We start from the raw sequence: 12833 nt of genomic DNA, 5'->3' as shown, positions 1-12833 counted from the left end.
TTGGCAATTTCATCATTGAATAGTATTTATCAAGTTCATTCTAGTATCAAACCTATGTAGCCTAAAAAATGGCTCAAATAGTTAATAAAATGTTACAAATATAAGAAATATCATAGCTTAAAGCTTAATAGTCAATTCTAGGATTATCATAGACTAAGCACAACCCGAGCATGGATAAATATCCCCGGTGTTAGCATATGGGCTCAAACCTCACACATGTGCGCACCTATAGCACGTAACTATCACAAATAATTAAAGCAACTAATATCTCAACCAAGTTTAGATAAGATATTTAGCTAAGAAAGCACAGACAAATACCGAGTAAGCCAAAAGACACTCTAGAAATGCCATCTTGCGCGTATCCACCTTCGAACGGCTTGAAACTAGCCAAAAGCAACTCAAAACATTAAATAATTCCTAAGGAAACAGTGCCAAAAGATAAAGGTCGAAGCTTTATACTTTTATTCAAAGTCAACACAAAAGTTAAACTGGGGCCCACACCTCTGAACTCAACAAAACTCACAAGATCCAAGAAGCCATTCAATTACGAGTCCAACCTTACTAATTTCACTCAAATCCAACTCTAAATCGATGTTCTAAACTCAAAAATTCCATTTATGAAATTTTAGACTAACCCCCCCCCCCCCAATTTCTGTTTGTAATCATCAGTCAAATGCCAAAAATAAAGATGAAATTATGGAATAAAATCAATATCGATTATCAAACACTTACCCAATCCATATGGTGAAAATCACCTCAATCCGAGCTTCATAGCTCAAAATATGCTAAAATGACCTCAAAATCTTGAAATTTGATGTTTTAATGCGCTATCAAGGGTCCCTCCGCGATCGTGGTCCCCAAAATTGCGATAGAGATTCAAAAAAAAATATTCAAGTACATTTTTTACCCTTCGCAATCGCAAAATTTTCCACGTGATCGCGATGAACAAATTACAACAAGCTTGCCCAACTCTTCCAGACACCCTCTACTGTCATGGCTATAACCTTTTGTACAAAACTCTAAATGATGAACGATTTGATCTTCCAAAAACTAGACACCAAGACAACCTTTGATATTGGATCATCTCCAAATTCCTCATAGATTGCAAGATATAAGCATCCAAAGTCAGCTCAGTGACAACAGAATTTCTTCTTCGCGAATGCCAAGAACCCTCCGCGAACGCGATTCACATGTGCCTTTTTTCCATTTTACTCATCGCGGACGCAACCCAAAGTCCGCGATCGCGATGCACACTGTTGTAGCCAAAAACCAGCAACTAAAAATGTCCTAGAAATGGTTTAAAATCATCCCGAAACTCACATGAGCCCCTCGGGACCCCGTTCGAACATACCAATAAGTCTAAAACATATTATGGACCTACTCAAGGGCTCAAATTACACATATTAACATCAAAACCATGAATTAAGATCAATATCTTAAGTTCATAAACTTTTAACTTTGAACCAAGCATCCAATTCAAGCCTAACCAATCCGAAATGAATCCAAAATTTTCATGCAAGGTCCAAAGGACACAACGAACCTATTCCAACTTTCGGAAAAAAAATTCGAACCCGATATCATCAAAGTCAACTCCCAATCAAACTTATGAACATTACTAACCTTCAAATTGCCAACTTTCACCAAATAGTGTCGAAACCTTCTAGAAATATCGAAATTCAAATACAAGCATACACCCAAGTACAAAATCACTATCCGGACCTAAAGATACCATCAAAACTTCAATCCTAGGTCAATTACTCAAAAGTCAAACTTGGTCAACTCTTCCAACTTAAAGCTTCAAACATGAAATTCAGCCTTCCAAACTAATTTTGAATCACCAGAATATCAAAACTGATGATACACACAAGTCATAATACGTCATATAGAGCTACTCGTGCTCTCAAACCACCAAGCAAAGTGTAAATGCTCAAAATGACTGATCGGGTTGTTAAATTCTCCCCCACTTAAACATACGTTCGTCCTCGAATGTGCCAAGAGTCATTCCAAAGCCTTCAAATCATTGTGCAAACTTACTTGGAGGTGATCCCACGTCACCCCAATCCATATAAGCCCGACAACATAACATAACTAAAGATCCTTAATTCAACCTGGGCCATAAAACTTGGAACTCAATTTTCAACATCCAGAATTCCTTACAAGACCTGAATCTTGTACCTACACACTATATAAGTCTGAACAAGCTGTATCAAACCATAACCATAACCCAAGATGAAATCACATGATATACCACATAACTTGTATACTCGTAGCAAAAATTTTTATCACAGTAGCTGCTCAAAATAAACCTGATACCGGTAATAAACCTCATATCGAATGAAACCTCTTTCAAAACCTTCGTACACTATTGTTGATGAATGAAACACACATAAAAGCATAACCACTCATTAGACTAACAAGTGATAGAGCTCTCTTTCTCGTCCGACCAGAACCAAAGCAAAACCCTAAGCTGACTTCTGATATTATTCTTCCAAACATACCGTAATCAAATCTGATAGTATCCATTCTAGGTCTAATGACCTTATCTCATAACACACAACCATTCTATTGACATGCCACACCAATGCAACCTAGCGCCACAATCGCTCAATCTGTGCACCAATAAGCAACAATTCAAATGTACTCAAATATGGAAAATAACTCAAATAAGAGAACCCTCCCGCAAGCTCAACAAGTACCACCACAACGTAATGATATGAACCCATCACATATAGTAGGCAAGGTGCAAAGATGTAGTATGAGTACAACTGACCCCATGTACTCAATAAGTATCCTAACTAACCTCGGCGAGGTAAAAAAAGCAAGAACTATAGATGATACTCACTAACACATGTGCAGTTCATAATATCAACAAGTATAGAGCATATATGTGATCAAAATAGGATATCTCAGGTAAAACCACTTTGATGCTCCCAATTCTTCATTTTAAAGTGTTATGCTCAGTCAACAATCTAGTATATAAGGAAGATATGCAAGTAAAATCAGGTAAACAGTTTAGGAAATTTCAAGTAAAGATGAAATACAATAACCAATTATCAGTCCGTTGCAGTGCGCAACCCGATCAAATAATAGTAACCAACTCTCTCAAAGCTCACATCAACCAGAAACCCACCGGTTTCTCACAATTCATGTGTACACCATCAAGAGAGAAACATGAAAGGGTGGCCCTAGGGGGATGGATCTGTATCCACATGCAAACACGACCAATTCACGTGCTACTAGCCCGATGTGGTCATATGATCAATATCAACCGCACGGACAACTTACGTATTGCACGAACAACTCACGCGCCATAATATCGATATCTGGATTCGCATAGAAAGCTCACGTATTGCATGGACAACTCACGTGCCGATATTCACAACCACCCGGCATGGTCACATGCATGACTACACAATTCACCCGGCGTGGTCACAGGCATGGCAATAAAATTCGCCCGGCATAGTCATATGCATAACAACACAATCCACCTGGTGTGGTCACAAACATCCAGTCCAATCATATGACACAGAATCAAATAAATAAGATACATGTATGTGATGAATGAATAATAAATCTCATGCTCCTGGATTGGTATAAATGACATGCTAAAGTGTAGGCATGTGCAAAGTGTGCTATCATAGCTCAAATTGGCAATTTCATCATAGAATAGTATTTATCAAGTTCATTCTAGAATCAAACCTCTATATAGCCTAAAAATGGCTCAAATAGTTAACACAATGTTACAAATATAAGAAATATCATAGCTTAAAACTTAACAGTCAATTCTACACTTATCATGGCCTAAGCAAAATTCAAGCGTGGATAAATACCCTTGGTTAACACATGGGCTGAAACCCCACCGATGTGCGCACCTATAGGATGTAGCTATCACAAATAATTCAGGCAACTAGTGCCTCAACCAAGTTTAGATAAGATACTTACCTCAATCAAGACAAGACAAGTACCAAGAAAGCCAATCAACATTCTAGAAATGACATCCGCGTGTATCCACATTCGAATGGCTCGAAAACAAGCCAAAAGCGACTCAAAAACATCAAATAATGCCTAAGGAAACAACCCCAAATTATAAAGGTCGAATCTTTGCAGTTTTACTCAAAGTTAACCCTAAAGTTAAACTTCGTCCCATACCTCAGAACATGATAAAACTCACAAGATCTGACAACCCATTAAATTACGAGTCCAACCATACTATATCACTCAAATCCAATTTCGAATCAATGTTCAAAACTCAGAAATTCACTTTATGAAATTTTAGACAAAAACCACAAATTTCTCTTTGAAATCATCAATCAAATTCTAAAAATAAAGATGGAATTACAGAATAAAATCAATACCGAGTATAAAACACTTACCCAATCCATGTGGTGAAAATCACCTCAAAAATTGCCTCAATCTGAGCTCCATAGCTCAAAATATGCTAAAATGAACTCAAAATCCCAAAATTGGATGCTTTAATGCACTGCCAAGGGTCCCTCTTCATGATTGCAGTCCCAAACATCATGATCGCGATTCAAAAAAAATTATTCGAGCTCAATTTTTACCCTTCACGATTGAGAACATTCACCCGCGATCGCAATGAAAAAATTTCACAAGCTTGCCCAACTCTTATAGACACACTCTAGTATAATAGCTATAAAATTATGTACAAAACTCTAAATGACAAATGATTTGATTTTCTTAAAACTAGATACCAATGGCTACAACTTTTCATTTTATATCATCTCCAAATACTTTAGAAATTTCAAGATATAAGCTTCCAAAGTTAGCCCAGTAACAGTAGAATTTCTTCTTCATGAACGCGAAGAACCCTCTGCGAACGCGATTCACAGGTGCCCTTTTTTTCATTTTACTCACTGCGAACGCAACCCAAAGCCGATCTTTATGCACACTAGTGTAGCCAAAAACCAGCAACTAAAAATGGCCTAGAAATGGTCCGAACCCACCCCAAAACTCACCCCAGCCCCTAGGGACCCTGTCCGAATAAACCAACAAGTCTCAAAACATATTACGTACCTAATTTAGGCCTCAAATAACACATATTAACGTCAAAACCATGAATCATTGATCAAGATCAATATCTTAAGGTCATAAACTTCTAACTTCAAACCAAGTGCCTGATTCAAGCCAAACCATTCTGGAATAAATCCAAATTTTGTACACAAGTTATAAATGACATAATGAACCTATTCCAACTCACAGAATAACAATTGGATCCCGATATTATCAAAGATAACTCCCGATCAAACTTATGAATATTACAGACCTTCAAATTGCCAACTTTTGTCAAATAATGCTGAAACAATTTAGAAACATCTAAATGCAAATCCGGCATTCGCCCAAGTCCAAAATCACATCCAGACCTAGCAGAACCATCAAAACTTCGATTAGAGGTCAAATACTCAAAAATTCAAACTTAGTCAACTCTTCCAACTTAAATCTTCAAACACAAAATTCATCCATCCGAACTAATTCCAAATCACCCGAAAAACAAAATCGATGATACACACAAGTTATAACATATCATACGGAGCTACTGATGCCGTCAAACCATCATGCAAAGTGCAAATTCTCAAAAGATCAGTCGGATCATTACAAGATGACTCCGAATGCATATTTTTCAGGGTTAAGCTTCATGTTGTGCTTCCTTAGGATGTCAAATGTTTCTTGGAGTTATTTCAGATGATCACTTGTGTTCAAAGACTTAATCAACATATGTTCTGTATAAACTTCCATCATTTTACCTATCTGTTTTTCAAACATTTTTACGTGTCTCTGATAAGTGGCTCAGGCATTCTTAAGCCCGAAAGGCATCACATTAAAGCAATATGGGTCAAAGTTCTTTATGAACGAAGTTTTTTCCTGATCTTCTAGGTTCATTTTGATTTGGTTGTACCCAGAATAGGCATAAAGGAAACTCGTCAACTTATGCATGTCCGCCGCATCAATCATTTGATCAATATTAGGCAATGATAACAACTCTTTTGGGCACGCCTTATTCAGATCCTTATAATCTACGAACATGAAAAATTTATTATTTCTTTTTGGAACTACTACTACATTAGCAAGCCAATCAGGATACTTTACCTCCTAGATTGAACCGATATCAGGCAATGAAGTTACCTCTTCTTTTACGAACTTGTTTCTGACCTCGGCAATAGGGCGTTTCTTTTGCCTTACCCGGGGGATGTTAGGATCCAAGCTTAACTTATGCACGCCCACTTTTAGTGGAATACCTTTCATATATGCATGCGACCATGCAAAACATTCAACGTTAAATTTAAGAAATTCAATAAATCCTAACCTGAGTTCGGGGTTTAGTCATGTCCCCAAGTGGAACTTCCTCTCCAAGAATATCTCAAAAAATGCGACTTGCTCGAGTTCTTCTGTTGTGGATTTGGTCGCATCCATTTCTTCTGGTGCCTGGAAATATCTTGTTAGCAGATAAGATTCTGACGACTCCTCCCCCTTATTGGCTTTATTCAACTCGGGAGCAGACATTGGTTTCTATAATTGTTATGTCGCATGCTCTATCCCTTTGCTACAAGAAACTGATATCAAATTCATCTCACTAGCATCCGGTTGATCTCCTCCTCTCTATTTAATTCCCTCTAGAGCTGGGAATTTCAGAAGTAGATGGTATGTTGACGGTATAACCTTCATCTCGTGCAGCCATGGTTTTCCAAGACTAATACTATAACCTATAGCACCATCTACTACTTCAAAAATGGTTGTCTTTATTACCCTTTAGGCATTCGTGGGCAGCAGGATTTCCCCTCGGGTTGTTACGCTTGCCAAATTGAACTCAACAAGGAGATTTGTGGCTAGAATAATGCTTCCAGTTAAATTGGCTTGTTCCAGCACTCTCCACTGGATAATGTTGGTTGAACTCCCTGGGTCCAAGAAAACACGTTTAATTTTAAAATCTAAAACATTAAGAGAGATTATGAGGGCATCATTGTGTGGTAGTAAGAGTCCATACGCGTCTTCCTCCGGGAAGGTGATGTCATCTTCAGCGACTTCCTGGAGTCTCTTGCTATGGGTCACCGATATCTTTCTCTTTTCTGCTGCCAGATAAAGTTACACCATTAATCTCATTCTCTTGAAAATCATGTTGATTGTTATAAGAGGGCAATCTTCTCCTTCTTTTGAGGGTTCTGTGTTAACCCAGTTCCGGCCATAATTATTGTTAGCCCGATCGCTTATGAATTCTTTAAGATGGCCATTTTTTAACAATGTCGCCACCTCTTCACGCAAATGACGGCAGTCCTATTTTCGATGGTCGTTAGTCCCATAATAATCACATTATATATTAGGATCTCTCTTACTGGGGCCAGATCTCATTGGCTTTGGTAACCGTGCTACCTTAGTGTTCCTCATAGTGACACTAGTTCCACTACGCTGATGTTGAAATTGTATTCAGACAACTTGGGGTAGGTAGAGTCCCTGGGGCCTGATACCTCTTTATCACGCAACAATCTGTTTTTACAGCCGCGATCAGCCCTTCTATTAGTAGCGAATCTATTCGCCAATTGAAAATCTCTGCCGTGTTCTTCAACCCTCTTGTAGGGTAAAACTAACCTCTGAAAGACTATTGGTCAGCGTCAAAATCATCCTTCAACTTTTCCTTATTCTTCTCTCGATCCTGACCCTTGGTTGATGTCGGGAAACCATGATGTTCATCCTCAATTATTATATTCGACTCATAGCGGTTGTGAACATCTATCCATGTTGTCACCTACAACTCGAGCAGACTTTATTTCAATGCTTTAGCTGCCTATTCGTCCGGCGCGACCAACAGCAATATCCTCTCTTTTTGAAATTCGATCACGAACTCCTACAGCAATTTGGGCTCTAGTTGTGCAATTCTAAATATGTCAACTCTTCGGGCCTATACCTTCCTGGCCTCGGCATGTGCCTTGATAAAAGAATTTGCGAGCATCTCAAAAGGATCTATTGAGTGCTCGGGCAAAAGTGAATACCATGTTAGGGCCCCTTTTATGAAGGTCTCCTCAAACTTCTTCAACATGACTAATTCAATCTCGTGCAGAGCTAAGTCATTTCCTTTCACTCTCGTTGTATAGGTGGTGATGTGCTTCTGAGGATCCAAAGTCCCAGCATATTTCAGCATGTCTGGCATTTTGAACCGCTTCGGGATCAATTCTAGGGTTGCGCTTGGTTTGAACAGCAATTAGGTGTACTTCGTTAAGTCCGATCCTTTCAACACCGGCGACGCGCCTGTTATCTGATCTATTCGGGCGCTTATTTCTCTCATAAACCGCATTAGTTCGATTTTAAAGGGTTCATTCTCATTGTTATTATCAGATCTGTTACCTTTCCCCCGTCTCTATCGAAGCCGACCTCACCTCTCGGGGTATTGTTATCAACCCTCTATGTTGTATGGTTTGCGGGAGCACCGGGAGGAACTGGACGTCGTCCATTCGCGTTGTTGGAAGCACCCAACAATGCTTGCCTCAGCTCCATCATAGCCTAATCTTGTCAAGAGAGATGACCCATAATAGCCTTTTGCTGCTCCGACAAGATTCTTACTATTTTCATGATATGCTCTTCTTCAACATCATCAGGAGTTTCCTCTCAAACATGTCATGTATATTGCCCGCCATGGACCGGTATGGCCTCATCCCCCTTTTTGCGGGTATCACTGATTGAGTCTTAGTGTTGAGGCTAATTTCTTTGGGCCTCAACGTTGTGTGTGATGTTGACATCGTTATCCGCCCTTTTTATGATTTTTTGTAAGAAACAAAGAATTAAATAGGGTAGTAATAGATGCAAGGATCAACTCAATTAGGCCACTTTCTAAGCCCCACGGTAGGTGCCAAACTGTTTACCCGTAAAATAATAATACAGTTGAATTTGTACGTGGTTTATAGATAAGCGAATCTATTTGATCCTAAAATAATAAATAAATGAAATAAAAATTCAATACTCAGCGTCGAAATCGAGATAAGATAGTAGATGGCTTGGTTCCGAGAGCAGAGCTTCCAAAGACAGTAAGAATAACAATAAACAAGAAATAAAGTGTTATTGAGCTTGATTGTTGTGTATAGCATAAGTTTGTCAGAAAATTCATGCTCTCTAATAGCTATTGAACTTGCTATTTATAGTTATACCTAGGGAACAAGGTCCTAGGATCAAGCCCCTCTTAAATGACAATTATGGGGGGGAGGGGGGCATTGAAGAATGTATAACGGCAGGATATGGATATGAATACCATGTTCTAACAGACTATATATATAATACTGCTAAATAGTTTCCATTGAATGCTACTGGGTGGAAGATGTTTATTTGTCTTTATGAGCAATATTCTCTTCGGGGACAACCGAGATTGCTACCTCCGAGCTTGATTTTCACCGGTCTCGCTTTCCATCTGTTTCCAGTTCCACGTGTCACTCTATTGTGAGAATATTTAATATGAACATATTTTGTCCTATACAAAAACTACAATGTTTTTGGTGTTGGCTGCATTTAATACTAGAACACCCATCACACGAAATAGAAAAATAAGAAAAGACATTACGAAGTCATGGAAGGTTAATCATAATCTATTTAACTAGACGAAGTAATGGAAGGTTAATCATAATCTATATATATATATATATATATATATATATATATATATATATATATATATATATATATATATATATATATACACATACACAATAATCTTTTTACCGTATCTTTTTCTGGAAAATTTTATGTGAAAAATTTAAAAAAATGCGAATTTTAACCATAAAAATGACTTGAGTTGACTGCAGTTAATATTTTATGTAAACGGACCCGGATCAATATTTTGACAGTCCCGGTGGATCAGTCTCATGATTTGAGACTTGGGCATATGCCCGTAATTTAATCCGGAAGTCTCTAACTTGTTTTGACTCATTTTGTCGAAAGCTAGTAATTTGAAAGCTAAAAGAATTCTCAAGTTTGATTGTAGGTTGACTTTGTTGTTACTGGGTACGGATTTTAAATCCGGAACTTGGAATAGGTTCACTTTATCATTTATGACTTGTCTGCTAATTTTGGTACAAAACAGAGTTGATTTGACTTGATTCAGACGTCCGGTTGTAAATTTGAATGTTCTTGAGTTTCTTTGAAATTTTCATTAATTTAGATCTCTGATTCATAGTTTTAGGTGTTAATTTGGTGTTTTGATCATGCGAGAAAGTTTGCATGATATTTTTAGATTTGTGTTGTGTGATTTGGAGACCCGGGGACTTGGGTGAGTTTCGGATAGGCTACAGAGTGATTTTGGACTAAGAAGAATAGCTGATGACCCCCTATTGATGGTGTGGTCTGCAAACCTCGCAATTGCGAGGTGTGGGATCGCATTTGCGGTGTTTGGCCAAGTCTGTCATGATTGAATTTGCAAACATTTTGTTCGCAATTGCGAATAGGGTCTAGAAACAGCAGAGATTGCAATTGCGATCATTTGATCGCTCTTGCAAAGTTTCAGTGTTCACATTTGCAAACAAATCATCGCAATTACGATTACAGCAGAGACGTGAGTTTCAGTGTTCTCATTTGCAAACCCCAGATCGCATTTGCGATATATGCACATGGACAAAAAGCTGAGAAAACTGGATCTAGCTCATTTGTCACAAACTCTCAACCCTAAACACCTTAGAGGCAATTTTCTAAGAGGATTGTCTACCCAAAAAATATTGTAAGCAACTTTAATCTATTTCTTATCAAATAACCATTACTTTCCAAGTGTTTTCAACATTAAATATAAGATTTTAAAGGTAGAAATTAGGGATTTGGGTAGAAATTGGGATTTTATAAAATTGAGATTTAAACCTCAAATTTACGTCGGATTTCAAAACTAATTACTCAATCGGGCTCGGGGTGAGTGGATAATCAGGTTTTGGTCCGAATCTCAGGTTTTGACCAAGCGAGCTCGGGGTTGACTTTTGTTGCTTTTTGGGAAAGTGTAAAGATATTTAATTTATCAATTGTATTTGATTTTCCTAGCATTGTTTGATGATATTAAGTGGGTTTTGGTTAGATTCGATTGGTTTGGAGGTGGATTTTAGAGGAAATGTTATGATGAGCTTTGATTTGATTGTGGAGCGAGGTAAGTATTGGGTCTAACCTTGATTTGAGGGAATTAGGAATATTAAACTATATGTTATGTGAATTGTTGTGTAACGGCGTATATGTAAAGTGAAGAGTGTATATATATCGTCCAAATAATTGTTTCCATGCTTTCTCATACATCATGCACTATCTTATTCCATATCTTAGCTGTTACATATTTTATTTGCTTTCTATGCTGTAAGTTGTTACTTGTCATTAATTATTCGGGCATTGAAAAGTTTGTTACTTCCATAACTCTATGATAAATTGATGTTTGCCATAAATGCCTTACTTGTAGACTTTAATTATTATATATTTTGGCTTGTCTTGTTGCTTTTGTATTAATTGTATTATACCTTGACTTGGTACAGGGTTCCTTTATTGCTTTGCTTTGATATTCTTTAATTGTAGATATCCTTGTGTATTGAGTTGTTGGATTGATTACAATTTTTGAATAGATCGGGATGCATGCTGCAAAGGTTGTGATACAGTGGAATAAGGGAGGACTTTGATATTGATGTAGTGGGGTCGGAGGTAACGACCCGGCCGGTCGTTTTGAGTATTTTAGCCTTGATCCCCTATTTATTGCCTCCTCTACGTTGTACTATGGATATGTAATTTTTGGGGGGTATTTGGTTTTGGTTTCGGGCGAGTTTCGGAGTGGAATAGGACATATAGTCCCTAAGTCAGAACTTTAAGTTGAAAGGGTTGACCGCAGTTTGAATTTTGTATAGAAGACTCTGGAATGGAGTTTTGATAGTTCCAATAGCTCCTTATTGTGATTTTGGTCTTAGGAGCGTGTCTGAATGTCGATTTGGAGGTTCGTAGGTCGTTTACGCGTGAATTGTGAAAGTTAGAAAGTTGATGGTTTGGAAGGTTGGAAAGTTTGACCAGGAGTTAACTTTATTAATATCGAGGTCAGATTTTGATTCCGAAAGTTGAAACAGGTATGTCATGTCATTTATTACTTGTGTGCAAAATTTGAACTCAATCGGAGTTGTTTTGGTATGAATCAGCATTGGTTTCGAAATTCAGAAGTTCATAGTTTCATAGGTTTGAATTGGGGTTGCGATTTGTATAATCGATATTGTTTTATGTGATTTGTTGCCTCGACTAGGTCTGTTATGTATTTTGGGACTTGTTGGTATATTCTGACGGGGTCCGGGGGGCACCGGATGTGATTCGGATTGAATCCGGATCAATTTTGGACTTAACCTCATTGCTGAAGCCCTAGGCCTACTTGTATCATCGCACCTGCAAAGGGATTGGCCATATATGCAGAATCGCAAGTGCAGAAGGTGAAGAAAAAAAAGAAAAAAGGAGCACCCAGGCCTGGGCTCGTAGGTGCAGACACCTGGGCGAAGGTGCGCCTCCGCAGGTGATGTCAGTTCTTCCGCAGAAGCGGCCTCGCAGGTGCGAGCCATAGTTCGCAGAAGTAGAATCCCTGGTGCTAAGTGGGAACCATAGCTGCAATGATTTCTCTGTTGGTGCAGTGATGCAGATGTGATGAAAGGCCCGCAGAAGCAAATTCCCTGGGCAGAAAATAGGGAAGTTCGAGCGTTCACCTCATTTTTCATATTTTGGATTTAAAGAGGTTGGTGTGAGGTGATTTTTCGAGGGGTTTTCATGGAAATCATTGGGGTATGCGATTCTAAAACGAATTGGTCCATTTTTCATGAATCTATTATTAATTTCATCATTTAATTAGTGGTTTG

The sequence above is a fragment of the Nicotiana tabacum genome, chromosome 8 (genome assembly GCF_000715075.1).
Source record: "Nicotiana tabacum cultivar K326 chromosome 8, ASM71507v2, whole genome shotgun sequence".
Lineage (NCBI taxonomy): Eukaryota > Viridiplantae > Streptophyta > Magnoliopsida > Solanales > Solanaceae > Nicotiana > Nicotiana tabacum.
The sequence above is the reverse complement of the archived record's forward strand: the minus strand, read 5'-3'. Positions refer to the sequence as shown.